Consider the following 26,561-nt stretch of genomic DNA (forward strand, 5'->3'; position numbering starts at 1 on the left):
GCTGTGAGAGTAGGAAGGCTTGAACCGAGGTCTCAGGTGTCTTGAGGTGTCAGTTCCTGCCTCTCAAGTGATTAAACATTACGTTTCATGTCTTGTATATTTTTGCATAATCCTCATAATATAGGGGTCGGTATAATATTCTATAATCCTTATAAAATGTGTGACAGGTACAATTAGCCTTACTTCCTACATTCGGAGACCAAGACTTGGAGCAGAAAAGTGACTTTCTCAAGTCACAAACTTCATGCTGGCAGTCTTGGGCATGAGTTTCTATTTCCTGATTCTCAGGTACATGCTGTTTTTGCTAGACTCAAAGTATTAAAGAACTGAGACTCTTTATTTGGACGTAATGAGGGATTCCAAAAATAGCCTTAGCAGTGCTTAACAGATTGGAAAGACCAAAGGAACTGAAGCCAAAGAAGATTGGGAGAGGTGAGCTGTTTCACTGTATAAATTTTCATTAACTTAGTTAATAACAATTGATGCTGCCTTTATATGTGTCTATATATTAATTTAAAATACTTGCGATTTGATACAAGGTCAAAAATGACACATTGAATTGTCTCTCAAATTGTGCTAACCTCAGATAAGAATCTTTGGTGACCATGATTTTGCAAAATTGATGAGATAAAAAGAAATGCATCCAAGTGTCAAAGGCTACATTAGGAATGGTTGCTAATGAGCTCGATGTCTCAGAGCTGCCTGGCTGGGGGTGCAGTAGGTGCTAAATGAGTGATGATGGAAGGCTCAGTTGGCCTTCTATCCCAGGGAGCATGGTGCTTTAATGTGTGAGCTAAGATGAAATTCTAAAAATGTATCAGCTTATAAATTTAAAGGCTCATTTGGAAAAATTTCGAACTTACAAAAGGTTAAGAGAAGAGTATAATAAATCCCTACATATCCTTCCTCAGCTTTGAGACTTATCAATATCCTGTTATTTTCGTTTTCTATCCCATTAACACAAACACACACACACATACACATTCTGTTTTGGCTGGAGAGCTATACAGGAAATTCTAAGCATTGTAACACTCACCTGTGAATCTATCTGTATGTATCTCCAATAGAAAAAGACTTAAAAAAAAATATATATATATATAACTACAATATCATCTTCACCAAAATAACAATTATCATATCACTCACCTGTGAATATATATGTATGTATCTTCAATAGACAAAGATTTTTTAAAAACCCACAATATCATCATCACAACAAAAATAACAATCATTCCTTAATATCATAGAATACCTCTTTCGTGTTTAATGCTCCATGATTGTATCAAAATGCTCTGATCCTTTTTTAAAAAAATAAATTTATTTATTTATTTTTGGCTGCGTTGGGTCTTCATTGCTGTGTGTGGGCTTCTCTTTGCGGTGGCTTCTCTTGTTGCAGAACACAGGCTCTAGGCACATGGGCTTCAGTAGTTGTGGCACACGAGATCAGTAGTTGTGGCGCACAAACTTAGTTGCTCCACATCATGTGGGATCTTCCCAGACTAGGGCTCGAACCCATGTCCCCTGCATTGGCAGGCAGACTCCCAACCACTGCACCACCAGGGAAGTCCCAAAATGCTTCGATGCTTTTGGTTCGATTCTTCCAATTAGATTTCAAACAATGTCTTCACACTGCATTTCGTTGGTCCAGCTCTTATATCTCTTTCAATTTATAATAGTTTCTCCTCCTTTCTAAGAAAATGAGTTCGGTCTAGAGGCTTGACTAGATTCAGGTACTTTAACAAAAAATACTGTGGACTTCCCTGGTGGTGCAGTGGTTAAGAATCCACCTGTCAATGCAGGGGACACGCGTCCAATCCCTGGTTCGGGAAGATACCACATGCTGCAGAGCAACTAAGCCTGTGTGCTCTAGAGCCCATGAGCCACAACTACCGAGCCCTCATGCCACAACTACTGAAGCCCATGCGCCTAGAGCTTGTGCTCCACAACAAGAGAAGCCACCACAATGAGAAGCCCGTGCACTGCAACAAAGAGTAGCCCCCACTCTCCACAACTATAGAAAGCCTGTGCGTAGCAACAAAGACCCAACGCAGCCAAAAATAAATAAATAAATTTATATAAAAAATACCACATAGGTAGAATTTTGCACTTTCTTTAACCTACAACATTTTGAAAAACTTCTATGTTTCATTAGTATGCATTGATGCCAGGTCCTAATTCTTGGGCAAGATTGATCATGTGAGGAATGTTTTGGGAAGATGACATGGAGACATGGTCTTTTATCATACCTGATGGGTCAGACTCGTGGAAATCACAGCCATCAAGGACATGGCTGCTGGGAAAGGGAAGTAGACTACTATCCAGTATCCACTGGACATAACTGTCATAAAGTCTCTCAGGAAGGATTTTAGGGCAGAGAAGAGGCCCTGATTCAGGGCCTATTTTCTCTTGCTTTACACACAGTTCTAAGAAGTTGCATTTTATTTTGGCAACCCACAGTAAATATGAAATGGAAAATTAAAAGGAGCAGGTAGTCCAGAAACATGAAAAGAGCTGGATGACAGCTACATGATCAAGGAGAAAACAGAAGAACTAGAGAAGGCACAGAATCCAGGATAAATTGATATAGAGGCCAAGAAAGTTCATCTTCCTTTTAGTGGGTACATTATGCTTGTCTGTTTACTTGCATTGTCTATTTTAACTGTCACACTAACCTTCTGAGGTAGGTACTATTATGTTCTGTATTTCACAGATAAAAACATATTCAGAAATATTCCTAAAGTTACCCAACTGGGAAGAAAATCCCAAGGAACACTGTCTCATTGTTCTGTGATCAAGTACAAGGTGTGCATAGGTATGCCCGTGACCCTGAGAGAAGAAAAATTGAGGCCCTGCATCTCTTGGTTAAGCAGGCAATAAACCACATGATGCGTTTTGAAATGTACTGACCTCCCCACAAAATGGGAAAAATAAAATGTTTGTAATCACTTTAAACAGCTTCAGGTTTCTGAAAAATTTATACACACTGAAGTCCAGGTATAAATGTTTAGAACTTGGCACCCCAAAAAGTTTTACAAATCAGAAACACAGAGATGTTATACCAGTAGTTAAATTCATGTATCGGTTTCTCTTGAAGTGTTACCTGGTAACATTTCAGTGATATTGATGTTGTCAGTTTTCTCTGTCAGCCTGGACTTTTCCTGTGGTTTTCTAGAATTTTCAGTGAGACATTTGACTGCCAGAGCCAGTAAGCTCTACTTGAGAATCTAATTTTGTCTTTTCTCCTCTGTAACTCAAGATTGGATTAGTTAGGACTGGGATTCCCCATCACACCCTGTAGATGATGGTGACTATTAAAGAAACGATCTCTGCAGGGGTTTCTTCTTGCAAAAAAGAACATGATGGGATCCTTTAGTTTGCATACATTCCACATGATGTACCTCTTAACCAATTCTTACTGAAGGTCAGAAATTTGGGGAAGGTAAATACTTCATCATCAGAAATGATACCTTGGACGTCACCCCAGCATCATGTCAACTGTCTGAGACTCAGTCTTCTAGAGCCCAACCTGAGAGTCAGGACACAGAGAATTCAGTTTTGAGGTCATCCTCGGGCACATCCAGCACCATTTGGAGTAACTTAATGAAGGGACAAAAACCTCCCAATTCATAGTCCCTAGGCCTTCAGTAAATAATTTTTGGTGTTCATAGTGATGATCCTGAATGAGCAAGCCATGTTAATAGGGAAATGGTTAAGATAAACAAAAAACTTTGGTTACTTAAAGAACTTACCTTCAGGGACTTCCCTGGTGGTCCAGTGGTTAAGACTCTGCCCTTCCAATGCAGAGGGTGCGGGTTCGATCCCTGGTGGGGGAACTAAGATCCCACATGCCGCGTGGTGTGGACAAAAAAAACAAAACAAAAAACCTTGCCTTCAGCTCTCTGGACAACTTAACAATCCAGCAATGATTCATTTCCTGACCATCCCAGCTAACCAAAGTCTTATGCTATGGTGCTTTTAAAGAAAAGCATCTTTTGTTTCACCAGCAGTGAAATTCTGAACTAGTCTCACCTGACATGACATTTCTTCTGTGCTTTTGACAATTTTCACAGCATATGGATTCTTCATTTCATTCTCAGACACATAAGTTAATTAGCTAATTTGGGTTTTGATTCACACGTATTAAACACCATCCTTTTTGAGCACACAAAAACCCCCTTATGTGAAATAAATGGCATTATGTCCAAAAGAATGGTGTTAGATTATCTTTTGCTTTGGAGGAAAAGACGGTAATTAGTTTAATATATATTTTTTCATTTGTGGACTTTAATGCCATTTTTACCACTGAAGGAAAGGTGAATGGCTGTGGCCAGTCACTACTCCTGGTTTTTGTGACTCTGACATTATATGAAAGGAGTTTGGGGAAATGAAATGGAATAAAAGGGCCTCAGCTGAATACATGGGTAAGTAGTGTTCTTAACACTTCAACAAAATCTAAAAGAGTTTGCAATTCACATAGCTTTTCTGCCAAGAGGGATATTTTGAATAGTTGGTGGAATGAGGAATTAAATGTAGATTATTCTGGAAAAGACTGGAATTTAATGTAACATTTGAACAGTTTAAATTTGTAACAATAAAATACCAGGGGGAGAATGAGACCATTTAATTTCCAGCACACAGAAGACACATAACGTTTCTAGAAAGGATGAACGCAGCGTAGGCTGCTGTTTCAGGCTTCTGTGTTCATTTTCAAAAGCAGCCTGGGAAATTTCTGCCGTTCTTTGGAATTCGAGGCAGTGGCAAAGCTGCGGTCAGATCTGATGGATTACACAGCCAATTTGCTTGAAGTTTGTGGTTCATTAATCCAGCTCTTTGAATTTCAAAGAACCGAGGTGACGGCATTTGGAATGTACATCACAGAAAATTAATGGGGTTCCTTGGTCAGAAGTGAGAACTAAGACAATGTGACAGGGAATATGGGGATTGGTGTTACTAATGGCTGAGGAATGGGACTCCTGATTTCCAATGGGAAAGCCTGCCTAGCCATTCAGGGCCTCTCCCCTCCCCCATCCCCCTGTAGGCTCTGAGGGAGCCCTCTTTGTGGGTCAGCCTTGCCAAGCATGAGAAAACACAAAGCACTACGTATTCAAGTGGTTCCCAAGAATTCAGCAGCATCAGAAGCAGTGAAAAGTTTTAGTCTAATTCACTACAGTGGAACTGACTGGTTCCTCCTGTCTCCAGTTCCACAGCCTACCACCCCGTGTGGGTCACACTGGCAGTGCTGGTGGGAGCCCGGCCCATCAGGGTGCTGTGCTGACATTGGATGCTTCCCACGGTGGACTGGACTTCGAAGCCTGAGGCAGAGTGGCGGAAAGGAGACTGAATAACTGCGAAAGAGGCAGGCTGGGAACGTGGGCCAGGAGGGGGTCTCGGGAAAGAATCCAATGAAATTAGTGAATGGGTAGTGAATGGCTTGCGCTCAGCCAAGCTGGGTGGTAAGTACTATCACAGTTCATAGGATCATTACAGCAACTGTCTGTGATAGCAATAGAAGTATAACCCCTGGCGCAAAGTGGTTGCTCAACAATTTAATTTTTTGAATAAAAGCAAAAAAAGCAAAAAAAAAAAAAAAAAAAAGCTCAACAAAAACCAAAAAACCTAAAAACTCCCCAAAACTGTTCAGCTGGGTTATAATATTGTCTCTCCTTTTCAAATGAGAAAACTGCAATTCAGAGACTCGCTCAGATAGTAAGAGAGTTCTATTCTTTGTACTTTGTAAGCTGCAAAAATACGCTTCAAATGTTAGCTTTCATTACTGTGTCACAGAATATGCCCATTTCCTTAAAGCCTCTGCCTCTGGAAGTGCCTGAAACATCATAGCAATTCAATACCTATTTGCTGATTGAATGATTCATTGACCATTGGGCAAGAGGGGCTGATGGTATCGTAATTGGATTGTCATCTCACAGGAAAAGAGATGAGGATTTCCACACACATATACCATCCACTGTGCAGGGTGAGTTTCCAACACTGTGTAAGAAAGTTGAAGCTAGATATCTATTAATAAAGACGAGGTGAAATTTTTCAGGATGATTTTGGAAATCCTGACTCTGGCTTAGAACCCCTTGAAAACTCCTTTAGGACTCAAAATTTACTAGTATTTTTATTGGGTAACAATATAATCTGAAAGAGTGAAAAATTTTCTGTTTGACAGTGCAGGTTGGGGTTCTATTTCATATTAATGGTCAAGTCTAATATGGATAGTAGTTTTTGTTGCCTATATGTTTATTAACATTTGAGGGCAATTTGAACTTGATAGCATGTTTCATTGCTTCCTCAAACAGTAATTACTCTTTCATTGTAAATACATTTATGATATTACACATATATTTCAAGACATACTAAAAGTAAATTTGTTTAAAAAAATCTGAACTGCTTTGTGCATTCTTATTTCTAGCCTTTACTTCCACTTAGAGTCTGATAGTCTTAGATGTAGCCACTAAAAGTTGATCAATAAATTGCAGCTTTTAGAATCCAGGGAGAGTAAGCTTAAAAGAGAACTCCAGGATTCTGTGTTCATTCACTCCTGGTGCCATTTTTCTGGGAGAAAACCCAGATTTTCTCTGTCCATTTTGGACTCCTATTTCCTGACTGGAGTTGGGGGTCCTCACGAGCACTGATAGGGTAGAAACTCAGCTGTAGGTAGAAAGTCTCTGTATGTTTTCAGCAACAACAACAAAAAATTTAACATGGAAAATTTCAATCAGTACAAAATATAGAGAGAATAGTTAAAAAAATTTTTTTTAAGTTGAAGCATAGTTGATTTACAATGTTGTATTAATTTCTTCTATGGAGGGAATAGTTTTTTGAACACCACACACCCTTACCCAGATCTAACAATTATCACCATTTTGCCCATCTTGTTTTAATCTCTTTCCCCTATTTATTTTTTTCTGCATTATTTTAAAACAAATCCCATATCATTTCACCTGTAAGTAGTTCAACATGTTAAGTCCTGAACATGTTGAGGACTTAAAAAAAACTGCAATTATCACACCCCCCCAAAAAACAAAACAAAACTACAGGACTATTTGGTTCATAGAGTAGGAGCCCAACAGTGGCATCTGGCCATTGGATGCCAGTTCAGGAAACAGGACTTCATTTCATGTCCCACTGGGGGAAGGAGAAGTAGACAGGAGGCAGCCGTGCATACCCTGCCCATGCTGAGATTGGTCTGGGAACATGTGTGAGCCTTCAGCACAAGCAGAACAGAGCACACAGGTGGAGTTCACAGGAGGTGGCATCTGGTACAGAGATACGTTTACCAAATGACATGTTACTAATCTCAAAGAATTAGAACTTGTCTCCTCAGATACATCAAGAGACTTTGTCCATATTACTGATATGATAAGTAACATCACTAACTGTAGAAATAATGAAAACCGGATACAGAGTGAAGTAAGACAGAAAGAGAAAAACAAATACCATATGCTAACACATATATCTGGAATCTAAAAAAAAAAAAAAAAAAATGGTTCTGAAGAACCTAGGGGCAGGACAGGAATAAAGATGCAGACATAGAGAATGGACTTGAGGACACAGGGAGGGGGAAGGGTAAGCTGGGATGACATGAGAGAGTGGCATGGACATATATACACTACCAAATGTAAAATAGATAGCTAGTGGGAAGCAGCCGCATAGCACAGGGAGATCTGCTCGGTGCTTTGTGAGCAGCTAGAAGGGTGGGATAGGGAGGGTGGGAGGGAGGGTGACGCAAGAGGGAAGAGATATGGGAACATATGTATATGTATAACTGAATCTAAGAAAAAAAAGTGTCATGAAGAGACTAGGGGTAGGACCGGAATAAAACACAGACCTACTAGAGCATGGACTTGAGGATATGGGGAGGGGGAAGGGTAAGCTGGGATGAAGTGAGAGAGTGGCATGGAAATATATACACTACCAAATGTAAAATAGAAAGCTAGTGGGAAGCAGCCACATAGCACAGGGAGATCAGCTCGATGCTTTGTGACCACCTAGAGGGGTGGGATAGGGAGGGTGGGAGGGAGACACAAGAGGGAGGGGATATGGGGATATATGTATATGTATAGCTGATTCACTTTGTTATAAAGCAGAAACTAACAAACCATTGTAAAGCAATTATACTCCAATAAAGATGTTAAAAAGAGTAACAAAACTAGAAAATAGTTCTAAAGTAGCAAAGAAAAAAAAAACTGGCATTTGAATAGTATTTCATAGTTCTCAAAACATTTTCACAAACAGTAATTCTTTCATCTTCACAAAAACCCTTTCCTTTTAAAATTGGCTGATATTTACTGAGTTTTGACTATATGCCATAATCTGTTCTGGCTGATTTTTATATCTTGCGTGAGCCTCTCCACCTATCCTTTTTTTAAAAGGGATTTTGCCTCTAAAGTCCCTTTCTTGTTATATTGGATGGGGTTCATCTCAAGAATCAGAATAAATAGATAATTCATGTTCTACAGGGACTTGGCTTATGTGATTAAAGACACTGGATAGGCCATGTCTGCAAGGCTGTCTCAGTCCAGTGCTAGAACTTGAAGCCCCCAGGCAAGTGGTCAGGAAGGGGAGATCACAAGCAGGCTGGAACCCCATGTGCATAAGCTAGAATCCCATAAGGATGAACTGAACTCCACATCTGTACTTATTTCCTCTGACCTTGGTGATAAGGTTATCCTGCAGGAGCCGGAGCCCTTCCTCATGGAGCTGGACACACATATCCCCGGCCTAGGAGTCAGAGACAGGGAAGGAAAATTCAGGCGGAGAAGAGAGCAATGACAAGACCAGCTGCTGCTTCACATCAAAGAGGTGAGTCAGCTGACCAGCAACAACCTCTGTGCTACAAAATAGCTGCCGCTTTCCTCTGTCTTGCATCTCTCCTGAGAGACTCTTTCTTGGAGCCCATGCTAACAGGAAACACGCAAGAAAGGGGAATTCTGGGAAATGTAGTTCAACTAGCTGAGCAGGCACAGAGCCGGCACACCTGTTCTAAGAAGTGCACAGGTGGGATAGTTCAGTGTTCAAGGCAGGGAGTGGGGGTTGACCTGCAGTAGGAGGGGTTGCTCTGCAGCACTCAGAGGGAAGTTAAGGTAAGCTAAACCTCAGCGGCCACGTTAAACCTTCCACTACTGCCACAGGAGCTTCGTGTCGTAGGACCCGCTTTCCTGATGTAGTCTGCTAAATTTTGCGTGAAATGGGGCAGCACGTCCTAACCTTGAATAGTCAGCGGGAAGCATGGAGAGTCCTGGCCTACTCTCACTAAAGGGTCTTTCATTCATCCAGCAACTCTTTGTTGGCTCTGGTGGTGTTGCTGTGTTCTTTCTGCTTCTCAGTGGACCATCCAAGTTTACATGGAGGAACAGCTGAATCTTTTGGTGTCCCAGCTGTAAGCAGCTAATTGCCACCGATGCCTTTACCCCAGCAGGCCCGTGCCTGGCAGGCTGTTTGCCTCTACCAGATGGGCACCTGCCCTCTCATGGTATCTTCCTTCAGCCAAGCAGACACTTGGCAGTGGGAAATGTCTTCCTGAGCAAATGTGGTCTCAGGTAAAGAACATCACAGGGCCAGCCCAGCTCTCATCCAACTTTGTGCTCAGGTGATGTGCTTTTTGGGAATCTGTCGCCATGCACCCTGCAGGGTGAGGGGAAGGAACTCTGTCTCAGCTGGTGTGAAAGTATGTGAGTGGGCAGCTGCTGACATTCCCTGTCCATCTTTGCTGGGATAGGCGACCTGGAGCCACCTTTGAAATCAAGAACAGAGACTAAACGGCCTGGCGGGCGTCCAGAAGGCCCCTGAAAATGCGTGCGCAGACGCTTGAATCGCACAGCCTATTACACGGCCCAGAAAGCACATCGGTGAGCTGGGCCTTGGGGGCCCAGGTGGGTCTGAGCACCTGAAGCAAGATTACGGGCCCTGCCAACACGCCTGGAGCTCGGAGTGCTGACGTGGGTATGTTTCCTGGGAATTTCTTGCCATTTGTAATCTTTGTTCTCTGATCTTTGCTTAATGGAAAAGAAAGCTTTGCGTGCTCGCTGGAGGGTCTAGCGTTCCAGGCTGGGAAGCGGAGCTCAGGCAGGCAAACCTGAAAGCAGCGCTGAATTGGTCCGGGGCTGTAAATTAGCATATTCTACTTTGTTGGCAGGCTTTATTGATTGGCCCAGGGTGGGTGATGATTTTCCAGGCATTTTACATAAATAAATCTAGATAATGGTATCTAATGTCTCACTCTCTGTCCCTGTCACAGAAAGGTAGGGGGGCATTCTTAGAAGTTCAGACATATGCTTCACCTGCTGACAAATAGGCTGAGTCTTGGTGCCCGGGAAGAGAGAGCTCCAGACGCAGATGGGGCTCTTGGGAGGCAAAGGTGTCATCTTTTTTTAAAAAAAGGCAATTTCCTCTTCTGAGAGGATTTAGTTATTCTATGTGTTACCTCTGAACTAATCAGTTGTGGCCCTGAGCACCGAGAGTTTGCATTGATCACCAGTGGGGATATTGTAGAGAATGAGTTCTTTCTGGGGACCTTGGATGGAGATGCTCTTCTAGTTCATTCCAGACAGCTCTTGTGAAGTCAAAGATGACCTGGCTTAAGGGTTTTACAGATCCTGGCCTTGTAGACCCTTTGCTGCTTCTGAGCAAGCCCACCTCTCCACCAACCAAAGACATTCCAATTCCTCAAGATCCAGTAAGTCAGATCTACTCTAGAAAGGTGTGTGTGTGTGTGTGTGTGTGTGTGTGTGTGTGTGTGTGTGTGTGTGATAAATTGACCTTTCCTTTCCCTGGTGAGCAAGGAGGTTAGGACTTGGGTGTTTGGCATGGTGTTTTTAAGACCTGTGGAAGTATGCTCAAAAAGGAACACAGCAGTGAGCTGTGCTCAGAGAGATGCACCTGAGTGTATTTGCCTTATCCTGCCAGCCCTGGAGATCCTGATATAGGATGTATTTTCAAAATGTGTTTTGTGAGCCCACCCCAGCAGACGGCTTTGGCTGGAGAGCCCTTGACTGTGGATCCGGTATGAGTTCCCTGTCTGCTGTGTGTCCTTCACTCTATTTTTCTCTGTGATTTAGACTTTATCTGCTCTTTCTGATATTTGTCCTTTGCCCTTCCCCCATTTCTCACAGTTCTAGAGGCCTGAAGTCCAAACCAAGGTGTCTTCAGGATTGGTTCCTTCGGAAGCTGGGAGGGAGGGATCTGTTCCAGGTCTCTCTCCTTGGCCTGTAGGTGGCCTCCCTGTGTCTCTTCACATTATGTCTTTGTGTCCAAATTTCCTCTTGTTATAAGGACACCAGTCACATTAGGTTTATTTCAACCCTCATGACCTCATTTTAACAAGATGGCCTCCATAAAGATCTTATGTCCCAAAAGGGTCATATTCTGAGATAATGTCAACATATGAATTTTTTGGGGAGGGGACACAATTCAGCCTATAACACAGACCACGATTAGCTATCATCCCCCATCCTTTAGAGAAGGGGAGTGGAGCCCCAGAGATCTCTAGGGTAGCCTGGTTAATCATTGGGGCCCTGGGGATGGACCTCAGGTTCCTGCTACCCTTGCAGGTACCAGGCTTCATCAGAATCCAGGTGTGTGAAGGAGCTCCGAGGGCCTGGAGTGAGTGTACTCCAAACGGGCGTAGAGTTGGTGTCGGTATCCAGGTGTCAAGCTCAGCTCTCAAGTTTTAAAACCTCTCTGTTTTAAGAGGACACGTTACTCAGATTGAAATGAGGCTTCTCCCTTCTTTCTTGTCTGCTCTGAGGGCAGTAATGGTACTGATGGTCACGGCTGCAACTACCACTACCACCTACACCTGGTGAGCGTCATGTACTTCTGCAAGCCTGTTCTATGCTTTACCAATTTCCATCCTTACCACCACCCCATGAAGTAGATTCAGGTTTAGAAGCGCTTGTCAAAGCCCCTGGGGCGAGATGCATTTGAGAATTCAGAGCTCTGCAGACTTGAGAAAAGCAACTACAGTGGTTGTCTTGTGTTTGACATAACAGCCCTTGTGGGTTCAGGGGCAGCATTTGAAATCAAACAGCAAAACGTATAAATATTCACACAAAACTGGGTCAATGAGGATAAGCCATAACCTCTGATCCATTCAAGTCAGATTCTGCTGTTGTTCAGTTTGGAAAAACTTTCAGTTTTTTGTGATTCTTGAATTGCAGGTGTGTGGCTAAGAGATCATGAGCCTGTTGCTATTATGGTCCTTGTTCCCAGATGAGAAGGTGAAGTTGCCCCCGTGCCTGCAGAGGTGAGCTGGGCTCGGCACTCAGCAGGAGAGGACTGATGGCAGGGCTCTGTCTAGAAAAATCTGGGTGCTAGTTCTGGGCCCCAGTGATTCATTCTGTGCCTCCAGGGCACATTGTTCACACTCCCTGTAGCTCAGTTCCCAGTTTTGCTCTGAGATATGCCCACCTTGTGGCATTGCAGTGAGAATAAAACAGACTTAAGAGGGGACAGGAAGGGTTTTGGGTTTTGTGGGGCTTGAACCTTGCGAGACTGTGAAGGCACTCTTAAAGTAAAATAACATAAACTAACAGACATAAAATTAGACACAGAGTAGATTTTTCTTTAGGATGAGAAATCACAACAGATTACAAATTTTAAAAAGCTGCCAGATAAACTGGAGGTGGGAGTGTGTGAGAGGGAGCTTTCTGTTCAATTTTTTCTGTGGACCTAAAACCAAAAAAGAAAAAAAAATGGTCTTTTAATTAAAAAAACAAAAGCTGCCAAATAGTTCAGACATCACACAATCTAGAAAGGGAACATGAAATATTTTTTAAATCAATTATCTGCCCACTCTTTATCATACTTTTTTTCCCTACAATTTTCTGGCTGTGGATTCTTTGATTTCCTTTTCACATCACAATGATTTTGTAATATATTTATAGAGAGCCTTTAAAAATCAAATGTAAAGATGATGCAGTCTTCCTTCTAGCGTGGTTGATCAAGTTGGCTTTTTATAACTGAAAGCTTAGAAATGTTCCTCTCGGCTTTGCAACTGTTTATTGGTAACAGGATGGTTGACAAATTTGAGATAGCTTTGCCAAGTTTCTTCCAAATCTGTGCCTTTCTTTAGCCAGGAGGACAGTGTTGTGTGCCCACTGCAAGTGAGGATTCCAAGCAGCCTGGGGTGTTAAGGGACGAGGGGTCAGTTGCATTTTGTCTGGTTCTCACAGTAATGGTGATGCTGTGTGCCTTCCCACTGTAGGGTCAGCCCTGCTCTGGCCTCTAGAACAATCTTTAAGTAGGAGGATTTTTAGCAGCCCCATCTTCCCGAAGCATTGGCTCTCATTTGGGTTCTAGACCCATTCCTGTTCTGCCAGCTGGGCCTCTGTTTGAATTCGGTACATAACATTGCTTAACATCCCAGCCTTCTAAAAAGGCAGGCCAGTCTGGCTACTAAGCCCTCCCTCTCTATAGCCTCCACCTGGAAACCCTCTTTGTGAAAGATGCTGTGAGCTGCCTGCCTGAATTTCTGAGTATGTTTCTCTCCCTCAGATATGAACTCCTTGATGGCAGAGGTAGGTTTTTTGTGATTGCATGTTTGTGACTCCATCAACCAGAATAATATCTGGCATAAAATTGGTACTTGGAAAATGTAAAGGAATGAATGAATGAATGAGACATGGAGGGTCAGGCCAGCTTTATTGCCAAAGAGCATTTAGGAGCTCTTAGAGCAATAGGCATAGATGCTTCTGAGCTTGACGGGGAGGATTTGCTAGGGCTGCTGTAACAAAGTACCACAAATTGGGTGTCTTATGGAAAAGAAATTGATTGTTTCACAGTTCTGGGGAGTAGAGGTTTGAAATCAAGGTGTCTCAGGGTCATAGTCATTCTAACTCCTGTGTGGAAATACTTCCTTGTTTCTTCCTAATTTCTGGTGGTTTTCTGGGAATTTTTGTCATCCTCTGGCTTGTAAATGCATCATTCCAATCCTCCGTATTCACAGGACATTCTCCTTGTGTCTCTTCACCTCATCTTCCCTCTGTGTGTGTCTGTGTCCAAATTTCCCCCTTTAAAAAAATTTTTTAAAAAACTTTTTAATTGGACTATAGTTGATTTACAATGTTGTGTTAATTTCTGCTGTACAGCAAAGTGATTGAGTTATACATATATATACACATTCTTTTTTAAAAATATTCTTTTCCATTATGGTTTATCATGGGTCATGTTGGATTAGGATCTACCCTAATGACCTCATCATAACTTGGTTAAATCTGCAAAGACCATATTTCCAAATAAGGTCATATTCTGAGTTACTGGGGGTTATAATTTTGATACATTATTTTTTTAAGGGGAAACAATTTAACCCATGACAATCCCCACAAGCTTTCACCTGGGTGTTTGTTTTTTTTTTTTTTTTTTTTTTTTTTTTGCGGTACGCGGGCCTCTCACTGTTGTGGCCTCTCCCATCGCGGAGCACAGGCTCTGGACGCACAGGCTCAGCGGCCATGGCTCACAGGCCTATCCACTCTGCGGCATGTGGGATCTTCCCGGACCAGGGCACGAACCCGTGTCCCCAGCATCGGCAGGTGGACTCTCAACCACTGCGCTACCAGGGAAGCCCCACCTGGGTGTTTTGGACATTTCCATGACTTTCAGGGCATGAGGTGAGGATGGAATGTTCTCAAGGACAGGAGAGCAAAGATCCTGGATGGAGTTTCTCAGTATTAGCTGGAACATGGGTTAGTCCTTATTCAATAATGGAAGAAAGAAAAAGAGAGTGAAAGAATGAATGAACACATTCTGCGGTGTACCATCCTATGGAGATATCCTTGTGACTTCATCCTGGACACTCAGTATCATGAACTTGCCTGGACAGACGGTTTCTGGATGCTTTGGATATGCTGCTGCCAGGTTGAACTCTAGATGCCTACAACTGGGAACCAGATAGACCTGCATTCAAATCCTGGCTCCACTATTTTCCCGTTGTAGGTTGTAGGTCAAGTTACCTCATCTCCAAGAATCTCTGATTTCCCATGTTTAGATGAGAATGGGGATAGTAATCTTATAGAATTGTTTAACATTAAATATGATCATATACATGATACATGTAGCTTAGAGTGGGCAGAAAGGAAATGCCTGGTAGTGATGAGAAGTCCACTGTTATTGTCATATCTGACTCTGTCTGTCTCTTCCATGGCTGCCCTCCTCTAGCTTGTTAATCTGGTTCTGGTTCCTTCCACACTGCCCCTTCCTTCTAGCTGGAGTTGATCAGGCTACGCCTGGCTATTCCCAGAAATAAGGTGATCAGATGCCCAGTCCCAAGTTAGGCAGGACGCCTGACTTCTGGGCCAGGTCTTCAATTAAGTGCCTCTATGGGGACTTCCCCGGTGGTTCAGTGGTTAAGACTTTGCCATCCAATGCAGGAGGTGCAGGTTTGATCCCCGGTCGGGGAGCTAAGATCCCACATGGCTCGTGGCCAAAAAACCAAAACATAAAACAGAAGCACTATTGTAACAAATTCAATAAAGACTTTAAAAATGGTTCACATCCAAAAAAAAAAATCTTGAAAAAAAGTGCCTCTGTGGACTAAACTGTGCATTCTCTCTGTCCCCTGAGTGTCTTCATTTGTGAAATGAAAAGGTTGTTGGTCTAGTCCTCTCTATGACCCTGTCAGTACCTAATTCATGTCCTTACAAATGCAGATGAGAACGGTTATTGGTGAGTATTATTCTGCTGTAGGACAATATTTTTACTTGTTGTTGTTACTGGCATAAGTATGGTGTTAAGACCTGTGGCATGAACAGCGATATAGGAACTCTTGGATTACAGCATACCCCAGAGGAGAGGGAACACAGTGTCTCAGACCTGACTGTGTTTCATGCACTCTGCTCTATGCTTTGTGTACAATATCGTATCACATACACACCAGAGACTCTAAGGAAGGAGCAGGGTAGGAAACTGAGGTGTATGGAAGTTACATAACTTGCTGGAGGTCTCAGTGCTGGCAGGTAGGAAGGCCAGAATTTGAACCAAGGATGCCTGACAGTCAGGGACCTCTGGAAAGTCAGCTGGACCCAGAAGAACTGAGAACAGCGAACAGCCACGTGTCCACGCCTCCCACCCTTCCCCCGTCCCCGTCCCCGCACAGGAGTGGGAGCTGTCTTGGGCTTGAGCAGTGGTCTGTTCAAGTAAGTTCTTATGAAAGCAACAGGCCGTGACTAAAGAACCAGACTCTCCCGTGGGCCAGGCTCCTCTGCATGAGAAAACAGGCTTTTAAGAGGACAATGAACTCAGCCTCTAAGGGAAGTGAGCAGGCAGCTGGTGGAAAATCTTCCTGTGCAGATTTAGCCTTAGCTTCAGTGCCCCTTGCAGCCTGCTTCTGCTGCCAAGGAAGTAGCCTCACACTAAGGAGAAGATATCTGCCTTCCTTCAAGCCTAAACCCTGGGGGTCATTCTGGCCATCCAGCGAGGTTCCCAGGCCATTTTCCTTTAAGTATTTACACTAAGCAAGTGCTTTTTGCTCACGAACAGTCTTTCTCTCAAAAGGATCTTAAAATGGGACTCGACTTCTTTTCAGCTGAAGTTCAGTTAAGAAAATAAAGGCCAACTATTTCCATATTGCAAAGTGAGATGGTAGTGGACTGACAAAGGATGTGATTGGAAACTAGTTTTGGAGCCTTAAACCCATACCCACTGGAGCACATCAAAAGGGGCATAAAGTCAGGACATGAGAAGTTGGAAAGGTGGAGAGGGGGGTGATTGGAAATTGGAGCATTTCTTTGGAAAGAACTGGGCAGTGATTTTTACCCTTGATGGCGGAGGAGCAGGGGATACTTTCTGATCCCAAATCTTTTGAGAGGGATGCTAGTGGGAACTCTCAAAGATCTCGGCGTACATCCCCTGGTTCTTGAAAACCACAGTGGACTGACATCTATCTCAAATTTGGGAATCTACAGAGAGAAAGGCTTTGGCTGGAGCTGTCAGCAGGTGGCTCAGTGAACAGAAGACTGCCTTTGGGAAGTGATTCTACCCCCACTGACTGAGGGCAAATACGAGTTATTTCCTGTGTGGATCAGGGAGAGAGAGAAAAAATTGATAAGGGGCAGTCACCCAGAGGAGTGAGAAGAAAAAGGCTGAAGTTGTACCATGGTATGCCCAGGAGTCAAGGGAGAAATTGTAAGTGATCAGCCAGAAGAGATACATTTGTCTACATCAAGGGCACTGTAGCAACTCTAAACAGGACGCTTATAATAATAATTCATACTTGTATAGATCTTACTAAGGGCCGAGAGTTCTTATCACTAGTTTAGTCCTCAATAACTCTATGAAGCCTATACTATTTTCATCTTTATTTTACAGATGAAGAAACTGAAGCACAGAGAGGTCATGTGACTTGCCCAAGGTCACACAGGTAAAAGTGGCAGAGCTGGGATTCAAATCTAGGCAGTCTAGCTCAAGAGTTTACACTTTTAATCAATACGTTGATGCGGAATCTTCTAGTAGCAATGAAGCCATTACATAGTTCTGTTGGAGGAAAATGTTCAGTTTCTCTGCCAGAGCTCCATGAAGGAAGCTGGGATCCTGGGTGAGCTCATCCTGGCTGCCCTCTACTCCCCGAGTCCCCCCGACTCTCCCTTCACTCAGCAACACCTCCCACCTTCTCTCAGCATGTTTCCCTAAAGGGCTGTGCTGGGGACGCTGTCATCTCTCCTCTTGGTCCCCAGCCAACTCTAACCTCTGGGGCCTGCAGAACTCGGCATAATCTCCAGACACTTCCTTGTGGCCCCTGCACCTACACAAGTCCAGTCTCAGTAGGAGCCCCTGGGAATTCTAGCTCCCTAACAGAGAAGCTACAGGTTCAAGTGTAATGCTTTTTGGTGCTAAAGTCAGGGGAGACTCATAGCATTTTTCTATCAACTTTATCGCCTCTTCCACTGGCTCTGAGACCTCAGTAGCCTGAGGCAGGAGACAGCTCTGATGTAGGGGGAAGATGCTGTACCTGGAGTTGGATGATCTGGGGGGGATCCTGAGCTCTGTATCTGGTACTCAGGTGCAGGCAGATATGTCTCCTTGCATCCGCCCCCCCCCCCCCCATGCCATGTGATATCTCCCGGGAGTCCTCGGATAAGAGAAGTCCTTAATGAAAGTGTTTTTTTGTTTTTTTTTGTTTTTTTTTCCCATTTTAAAGTAATTTATTTTTATTTTTTTAAACATCTTTATTTGAGTATAACTGTTTTACAATAGTGTGTTAGTTTCTCCTTTACAACAAAGTGAATCAGTTATACATATACATATGTTCCCATATCTCTTCCCTCTAATGAAAGTGTTTTTGAGAAAACATAAAAATCTAAAAAAATGCATATATATAGTATATACACAAAAATGTGTAAACATTTGCCTTCATATAAAGATTTATATTTACTTGCATACATGTCTATGTGTATATATATATTTATGTGTGTATATACATTCATATAACTATCTCTATATCTATCTGTATAGCTATCTTTTTTCTCTCTCCCTCTACCGCCCCCCCCATTTGCAAGATGAAACAGAGAATTTAAAGTCACGGGTGGTCCTTGAAGTTGTAATCCAACCTCTTATGAATGAATGAGAAAACTGAGACTCAGAGATGCTAAGTGATTTACCCAACATCACACAGCCAGGCACTAGCAGGGCTGGGACTGGTCCAAGTGTCCTGTCTCCTCCCAGTGCACTGCTCCTCCCCCCTTGCCAGTTGCTTCTGTTTCCCAAGTGCTGAGTATGTTCTTGGCAAGGTACTAGGCACTTCTCCAGTGTTGCCTCAGCCAGCCTCTGTTATTTTTTATTATTCCTCTTTTTATTTTTATAAATTTTAAAAATTTTATGTTGGAGTATAGTTCTTCTACAATGTTGTGTTAGTTTCAGGTGTACAACAAAGAGATTCAGTTATACATATATGTATCTATTCTTTTTCAAATTCTTTTCCTATTTCAGTTATTACAGAAAACTGAGCAGAGTTCCGTATGCTATACAGTAGGTCCTCGTTGGTTATCTATTTTAAATATAGCAGTGTGTGCATGTCAATCTTACACTCCCAATCTCTCCCTTCCCCCCACTCTTCCACCCTGGTACCCATAAGTTGGTGCTCTAAGTCTGTGAGTCTGTTTCTGTTTTGTAAATAAGTTCATCTGTATCATTTTTTTTTTAAGATTTTGCACATAAGAGATATCATATGATACTTGTCTTTCTCCGTCTGACTTACTTCACTTAGTATGATAATCTCCAGGTCCATGCATGTTGCTGCACGTGGCGTTATTTCATTCTTTTTAATGAGTCAGCCTCTGTGTGAAGAGGAGGATACTGAAGGGCAGAATGATTAAGGAACCTAGAAATACAATGGTCTGTGATAGAGCTTCCAGCTCTTTCTAATTCCAAAGCCTGAGTGCTTCACAGGACACACAGGCCTCCACCTCATGTGCCAGCTCCAGTTGGCTGGTAGTGGCTGTATGGAGTGCTTGGGGGTTGGGATCTTTCGAATGTGGCCTTTAGTCTCTGGGACCCTGGTCTGTATCCTGTTCACCTTACTCCTTGCAGGGAGCCGTTTGGAATTCTCAACTGAAAGGCTGCTTTTCCGACCCCTTGCTGCTTGGTGGGCTCTGAACTCCAACTTTACTCCTTTGAAGCCCTTAAGATGCCTACATTTTGTTCAGCCTTTCCCCTACCAGTCACTGCACTGGAACTGGCAAATACTGCAGTGGGAGAAGGGCTCTCAAATGATGGCTCACCCTGCAGTTCTCTTCACTGTGGGCTCTTGGTCCCTTAAGTCCCTGCTTCCTTGGCTGCTCTCTGATGCCTTCAAACAGTTATTTTAAATATCTTTTATTCCTCCAGCTGTTTTAGTAGGAAGGTCATTCTGCCACTTTTACCAGAACTCCCGTACATTAAGATGTGGAGAAACCAAACCTGGAATTTCGATGCTAATTGAGTCATTTGAGAAATTGGCCTCCTCCTAGTGACTCTTCCCTGAACTAGGTTGTACCTCTGAGACCTCTCTACCTTTCAGCTAGGTTACACTGGCAGTTCCGTGGTGGAGCTCGGGACAGCCAGCATTCTCTTTACGTGAAAGACAATGGACATAATTTCTCTGTTGTTGCGGCCTCTAGCCAGCAAAGTTGGGTGAGTGTTACAATGCAGTCTCCAGGCAGAGCTGGCCGTCTCAGAGAGTAATTGCTTACCCTTCTATCACAAAGCTTTACATCCCTGGTTCATAGCCAGGTGCCCAATGGCCACAGCGTTGCTCACATGAAGCCTGTTAAGTCCACCTGGGAACAAGTTGACCAGGCAGGAGTGTGAGCAGATCTGAGGATGATAAATATCTGCCCCCATCATTCCACTGTCACCCTGTGAAATCTTCTGAGAAACATACCATGCAAAAGGGGCTGCTGCTAGCTGTGGGCTGTGCTTCTATTTCTCAAACAGTTGACTCTAAAAGGTCAGAATAAGTAATGATGTATAAAAGGAATGAAATGGTGACAAAAATGGACCTGTTTGCAAAGTGCTTGTACAGTATTTATGGCCCAGATACACCATTTAATGCTGTATTTGGAGAATGATTGATGCTTTAGTGACACCCAATGCTTTGCTTTGCAGGAGCTGGTGACACATAGAGAGGGCACACCCTTGTATTTGGGAGGGGCAGGATAGCCTTCTCCTCTGGGTGGCCAAGGGCAAAAGCCTCCTGGACTGTAGCCCTCACTTGTTTTTCTTGTGAATTTGCATCTTTGTATTTTTGCATCTTCCTTTCCTTTCCTTCCAGCCCATGAGACATCCTTAGCGCAGCCACTAAAGCAGAAAATCGGAAGAAGACAGACACTGTCCGGGTGTGGTGAGGCTTTCTGGGCATGGTGAGGCTTGATGGGGCACAGATCACAGCTACGTCAATGACAAACAAGAGAAAGAACATGGTCATTTTAAAGTCAGACCTCTCTGGGTCGAAGCCCATCTCTGTGACTTTCCTGTCCTTGGCCTGTCACTTAACCTTAACAATTTATATTTGTTAATCTTGATATTAGAACATTTAAACATTTCAAACTACATAAAAATATGACAAACAATATAAAATAGAAAGAAATTTGTTGACAACTTATTTTCAAAACATCACTATTTCTTATATTGCAGTTAAGCAAGAAGGCAGCTTCCACAGCTCTCCAGAAAACATATAGTGTTCTTAGTGGAGTGTTATCAACAAAAATCAGCACAGTCCCACACAATAATGCCTTCAATTTATTATCTTTTCCACAGTGCAAGTTTTTCACAAACCATAAATCCTTCGCACTTATTGAGTCTATAAACAAGTGCCTGAATTCCCACATCCCCCCAGTGTAATATATGCTTGTGAATGTTTTAAGTCTCTCCTTCATCATCTGTCAAAGGAGGGCAATCGTGCCAACGCAGCAGCTTTGCTTCGAGAAGGAAATAAGACACTGTCCATGAAGAGTGACACATCCACATTCCGGCTTCTCAATTTCTCCAGCTTCCAATCATCACCAGCCTTTTATCACATGGCATCTTAGCCACCCCCGCCTTGCTTACACCCTGCATCTTGTCACCACCAGAAAAAGCACCTCATCAGAAATCTTAGTTCTGAACATCCCAGTCTCCAGCCCTCCCACTTGCTCAGGACCCTGTTCTTCCACTGAGTCCGGACCTCCTGTCCACGTGGTCTCTGTCCTGGAGGAGGGCAACAAAGTGGGCTTCCTGTTCCCATGCCTGTCCGCCTACCCTCTTCACCCCAAAGCAGAGAGAGTGATGTCCTCAAAATTTTAAATCCCATCATGTTCTCCCTCTGCTTAAAGCCTTTCAGTGACTTCCTAAGTGGTACCCAATCAACCAAACAACTAACCCATAAATGCTGATGAGCACCTACTTTGTGCCAGCTGCCGTGTTGTGTGATCTCAGCGCAAAAGATACATGCAGAGCCTACTGTCAGCTCCTCCTTGTACCATGATGGAAAATTACCCACTATGTGTCTGGAGCTATCTTGTTTAATCTTTACCATGAAGCAGATCGTTGTCTTCATTTCTCAGGGGATGGAACTGATCCTCAGAGAGGTTAAAGGACTTGCCCAAGATCACACAGATAGTGTGTGATCACACCAGGAGCTCCCCAGCCTGCCTGTTTCTGCCATGCTGTCCTGCTTGGGTAGCTCTAGGGTCATGGCTTAGCCCCATCACTTACTCACGAAGCCACCACCATTACCTATAATAAACCCTGTGGTATAACACAGGACATTAAGACCTTGAAGTCACACCACCCCCAACACAACCCCTTTGTAGAAAATCTTCGGCTATTTCCCAGGCACAAATCTATATTCTGTGTTCTCTCATTTTCTTGTCTCTTGCCAGTACCCTTACTCCAGGCTTTTCGTCTTATGGTCTCTTGCTTCTCACTGTCACCAACAATTCTGCATCCAACCATCCTGTGAAATAGATGAGATCTGATTATCATCACCATTTTAGGTGAAGAAGACAAACAGGCTAAGAGAGTTTAACTTACCTGCTGGTGCCCAGCTAGTGAACAAGGCTTTGAGTAGAACAAGGCTTTGATCTCAGAACTTCTGCTCAAAAGATTCCATCCCATTATTCCTTGTGGCCATGTCACTGTCATTTCTGCCCGTGGAATTCTACAGCAGGAAGGGCCAATAGGCTTCATCTAGTGTGTGCTGATGCTGGTTGATTTCAGAAGTTTCTTGCACCTCTGTGTTGGGAAAGACTCTGAGGCTGCATTTAGACTCACCCAGAACGAGTGTCCTGATTAATTAGGCATGTCTGCTAAGTGTGGGGTCATGTATTGGCTGTTCTCAAAATTCTGTATCATCTCTCATGTAACATAATGTGGCGGCATCTAGCACAGTGCCTGGGATGAAGTTGAAGCTCAGAAAATGTGGAATATTAGTTGATAATACAGGGTTGTTTCTAGGGAAAAGAGTAGTGAAAAATACTAATTCCTTTAAAATACCAGCCTCTGTTCTTGTGTTAGATGGGGTTCAGGAAGTAGAAACACTGGACTAGGGGGTCAAGCACAGTAGGTGAGGTGGTGTAATGCAAAGAATTGGGACTTTGGGGCTGGCATCCCTGGATTTGAAATCCCTCTCTGTCATGTGGTAGCTGTGTGACCTTCAGCAAGTCACTCAAATGTTATAAGCTTCAATTGTGGAGGCGATAATGGTACTTATCAAATAAGGTTGTTGAATGGATTAACTGAGATGATGTATATAAAAGTGACACATACAAAGTGTCCCATAGACATATGGATATACAGAAAGTGTTCCTGACATATAGGAAGTGTACCACAGTTGCGAACTATTAATAGTATGGTGCATGAAATTCATAGCACAGTTCATGGCACACAAAAGGCACTTGGAAAAGTTTTTCTTTCCTCCTGCTGCAAGGAACCAGGGAGAATGTTCTCCCTCTTCTGCCCCAGATCCTTCACCTGCAAAACAGAATCTGCTTGCTTCATGTTCAGGTCTTGGGGTGCCATGGAGATGTCTGTAAGGCTTATAGTCACCCAGATGACAAAAGCAAAGAAAAGATCTGTCTCTTCTCAAATCATGACCTGCTTCTTCCATTGGAAAGATGCTTACAGATGGCCCCTGTCAGGAAGGGCAGTGAGAGGCTGCATCCTGGGCTCTGGGGTTATTCGCAACAGTTGCAGAAGGACCACCAGCATCCACTCTCAGGGTACTCTGCCGATGCTAAGCACCTCTTGGTCCTGCCCTGCATTCTCGCCTTTTGCTGATCAACTTGCAGTCAACTCAGGAATGTGCTCTGAGCAGAAGAGAAAATCTAGGCGAGGTGGATGGGGCATTAAGAAAGATGGTTAATTTGCTGGATACAGAGTCTTTCAGGAAGTGTCTGGAGAGTTTGAAAGATTTTAGACCGATGGACTAAAATAGATACCTAAAAGACTGCTTAGCACTGTCTTGCTAGCCTTCCCCATTTGACGGTGCTCATAATTATTTCCCTGGATTGTTCTAGATTTTTGTGTTTTGGGCTCTTATTTTGAACTAAATTTGTTTTGAGAAGTGTGGGACTTAGTGGTGAAAAGCACAGGTTTACCCACCCATTCAGACGTGGGTTCAAATCATGACGCTGTTACTGTCTTGCCGCAGAACAATTAATTCACTCTTCTCTCTACTAACCTGTAAAGTGGGATCATGACACTTCCTTAGAGCTTATTTGTGAGAAGAAAATAAAATAAATGAATGAATGGAAAGCATGTATCACAGAGTACAACCTGGAGTAGGTGATGGAGCCTGTCATTGACATTACTGACTGATCAGATTTTCGGGGTGGAGGGGGAAGAACTCTTGTTTAGGACTCAGAACATTCAGTTCTTTTGCAGGCTGAACAAGCTCAGAAGTCCCCAACCTCCCCAAACCCTGTGGAGATAATAATATCGCTTTGCCTACCTTACCAAGTTGTGAAAATCAACAAAGTAATGGATGAGAAAGGCATGGTTAACTGTAAAGCATTATCCAAGTGGAAGGTGACTTTCTGGGGGGTTTATTGAGGAATAATTCACATGCAATAAAATCCATGCTTTTAAACTGTACAGTTAGATAAGTTATGATAAGTGCCTTCAGTGGGGTAGCCATGACCATTGTTAAGGTATAGAACTGTTCCATCATTCCAAAAAAATTCCCTTCTGCTCCTTTGCAGTAAATCCCCTTCCCCAATACCCAACCCTTGGCAACTACTGAGCGGCTTTCTGTCCCTGCAGTTTTGTCTTTTGTAGAATGTTATATAAATGGAATCACATGGTGTATAGTCTTCTGTCTGCCTTCTTTTATTTAGCATAATGATTTTGAGATTCATCTACATGCTTGTGTGTACAGGTAGTCTGTTCTTTTTATTACTGAATGATATGGCATTGTGTGGTGCTAGAAACTGAACTATGTCCTCCCTAAATTCATATGTTGAAGGTCTAAGCCCCACAGTATGATAGCAGGTGGAGATGGAGTCACTGGGAGATAATTAGGTTTACATGAGGCCATGGGGGTAGAGCTCTCATGATGGGATTAGTGCCACTATAAAAAGAGACACCAGAGAACTCTCTCTCTCCATGTCTTAGCTACATGTGGACATGGTGAGAAGGTGGCCACCTGCCAGGCAGGAAGAAAGCTCTCACCAGGACCCAACTATGCTGACACCCTGCTCTCAAACTCCTAGCCTCCTGAACTGTGAGAAAATAAATTTCCATCTTTTAAGCCACGCAGTCCATGAATTTAGTTATGGGAGCCTGAGCTGACAAAGACATATGGATAGAAGTTTTTAAAAAAGAAATTATGGAATATTTCAAATATTTACATTTCTCATATTAATTCCTTTAACACATACCAAAACATTTGATTATAAATATACTGTTCACAAGATCATCACAAGATTAAACATTATGAATTCAGAGCTCTGAATCTGTAAGACATAAAATTTCAAGTGCTGCCATTGCCTTGACATCTCTGAGCCTCACAGGGTCCCAAATACCTCACCAGATGTGACCCTCACACAGCAGGAAAAGGTTCCTCACCCAGCTAATTCCCCTACCAGTGGCATCAGCTTTGCTGCACAGGGTCCTTACTTCCCTACCAACCCAAGGAGTTATTCAACAAACCAACACATCCTCCCACTGGAACCAACAGTCACATCACTATCTTGTCACTACAAAGCCTGCCTCTCACAGCTCCTGGTTGTCCACTTTGTTCCTGAGTGCAGTCCCCATGTGGCCCTGCAAGGTGCAGTGTCCTCTGCCCCCTGGGCTGTGAGGATATGTAATTAATAAACTTCTGCCAATCTCATCGGTCCAGTGTAGGGCGTTGTACTGGGTTGGCCAAAAAGTTCGTTCAGTAACAACTTATGGAAAACCCGAACAAACTTTTTGACAAAACCAATATATTTATTTAGGGCTGGGGATCCCTCCTTCACCAATGAGGTGGATGGGAGGTGATCAATACAAGCACGTAATAGGTTTTGTGGTTTGGTAACAGGATTTGAAGGTTAACATCCTCACTGGGCATCTTTCTTCAATCCTTTACTGTGGTTCAGTGAGGCTGTGCTGGGCCCCACTTGCAGATAAGGTTAAAAGGCTTAATGTGTGCCCTTATAAATAGGGACTCATATACATGATTCTGAGAAGGAGTTGTCTTTATTTTGTATCCCTGCCCTTTCCAGAGGTCCAAGAAACCTCTAGACCAGGATTAGTCAGAAGCTGGGAAGATTTCTCCTGAGGAGAAATAAGAAAGGCCTTCATGGTGAAAGGAGCATCATTAATGGAGAGAAAATGGTCCATTCTCTACTCATTAACAGGACATGATTCTAAACTGGCTTTACTTTTTCCAGTCCAGGGATCTCCTTACAGCAAGTCTGAATCTGGAGAATACAACCCATGAACAAAGGGGTGTCTGCTCTAACCATCTGCTTGAAACTCTCCTCAACTCGCTGTCCTTCACTCCCTGCTCTGGATTGGCCTCCACAAGCCTCCTGGTGCCTGAGTTATTCAGTGTGCTCCAGAGAAATAGAATCCACAGAGGGCACTTAGATATATACATATAAGGAGGGAGAGACACAGATGGA

Source organism: Kogia breviceps, chromosome 3 (genome assembly GCF_026419965.1).
Source record: "Kogia breviceps isolate mKogBre1 chromosome 3, mKogBre1 haplotype 1, whole genome shotgun sequence".
In the NCBI taxonomy this organism is placed as follows: domain Eukaryota; kingdom Metazoa; phylum Chordata; class Mammalia; order Artiodactyla; family Physeteridae; genus Kogia; species Kogia breviceps.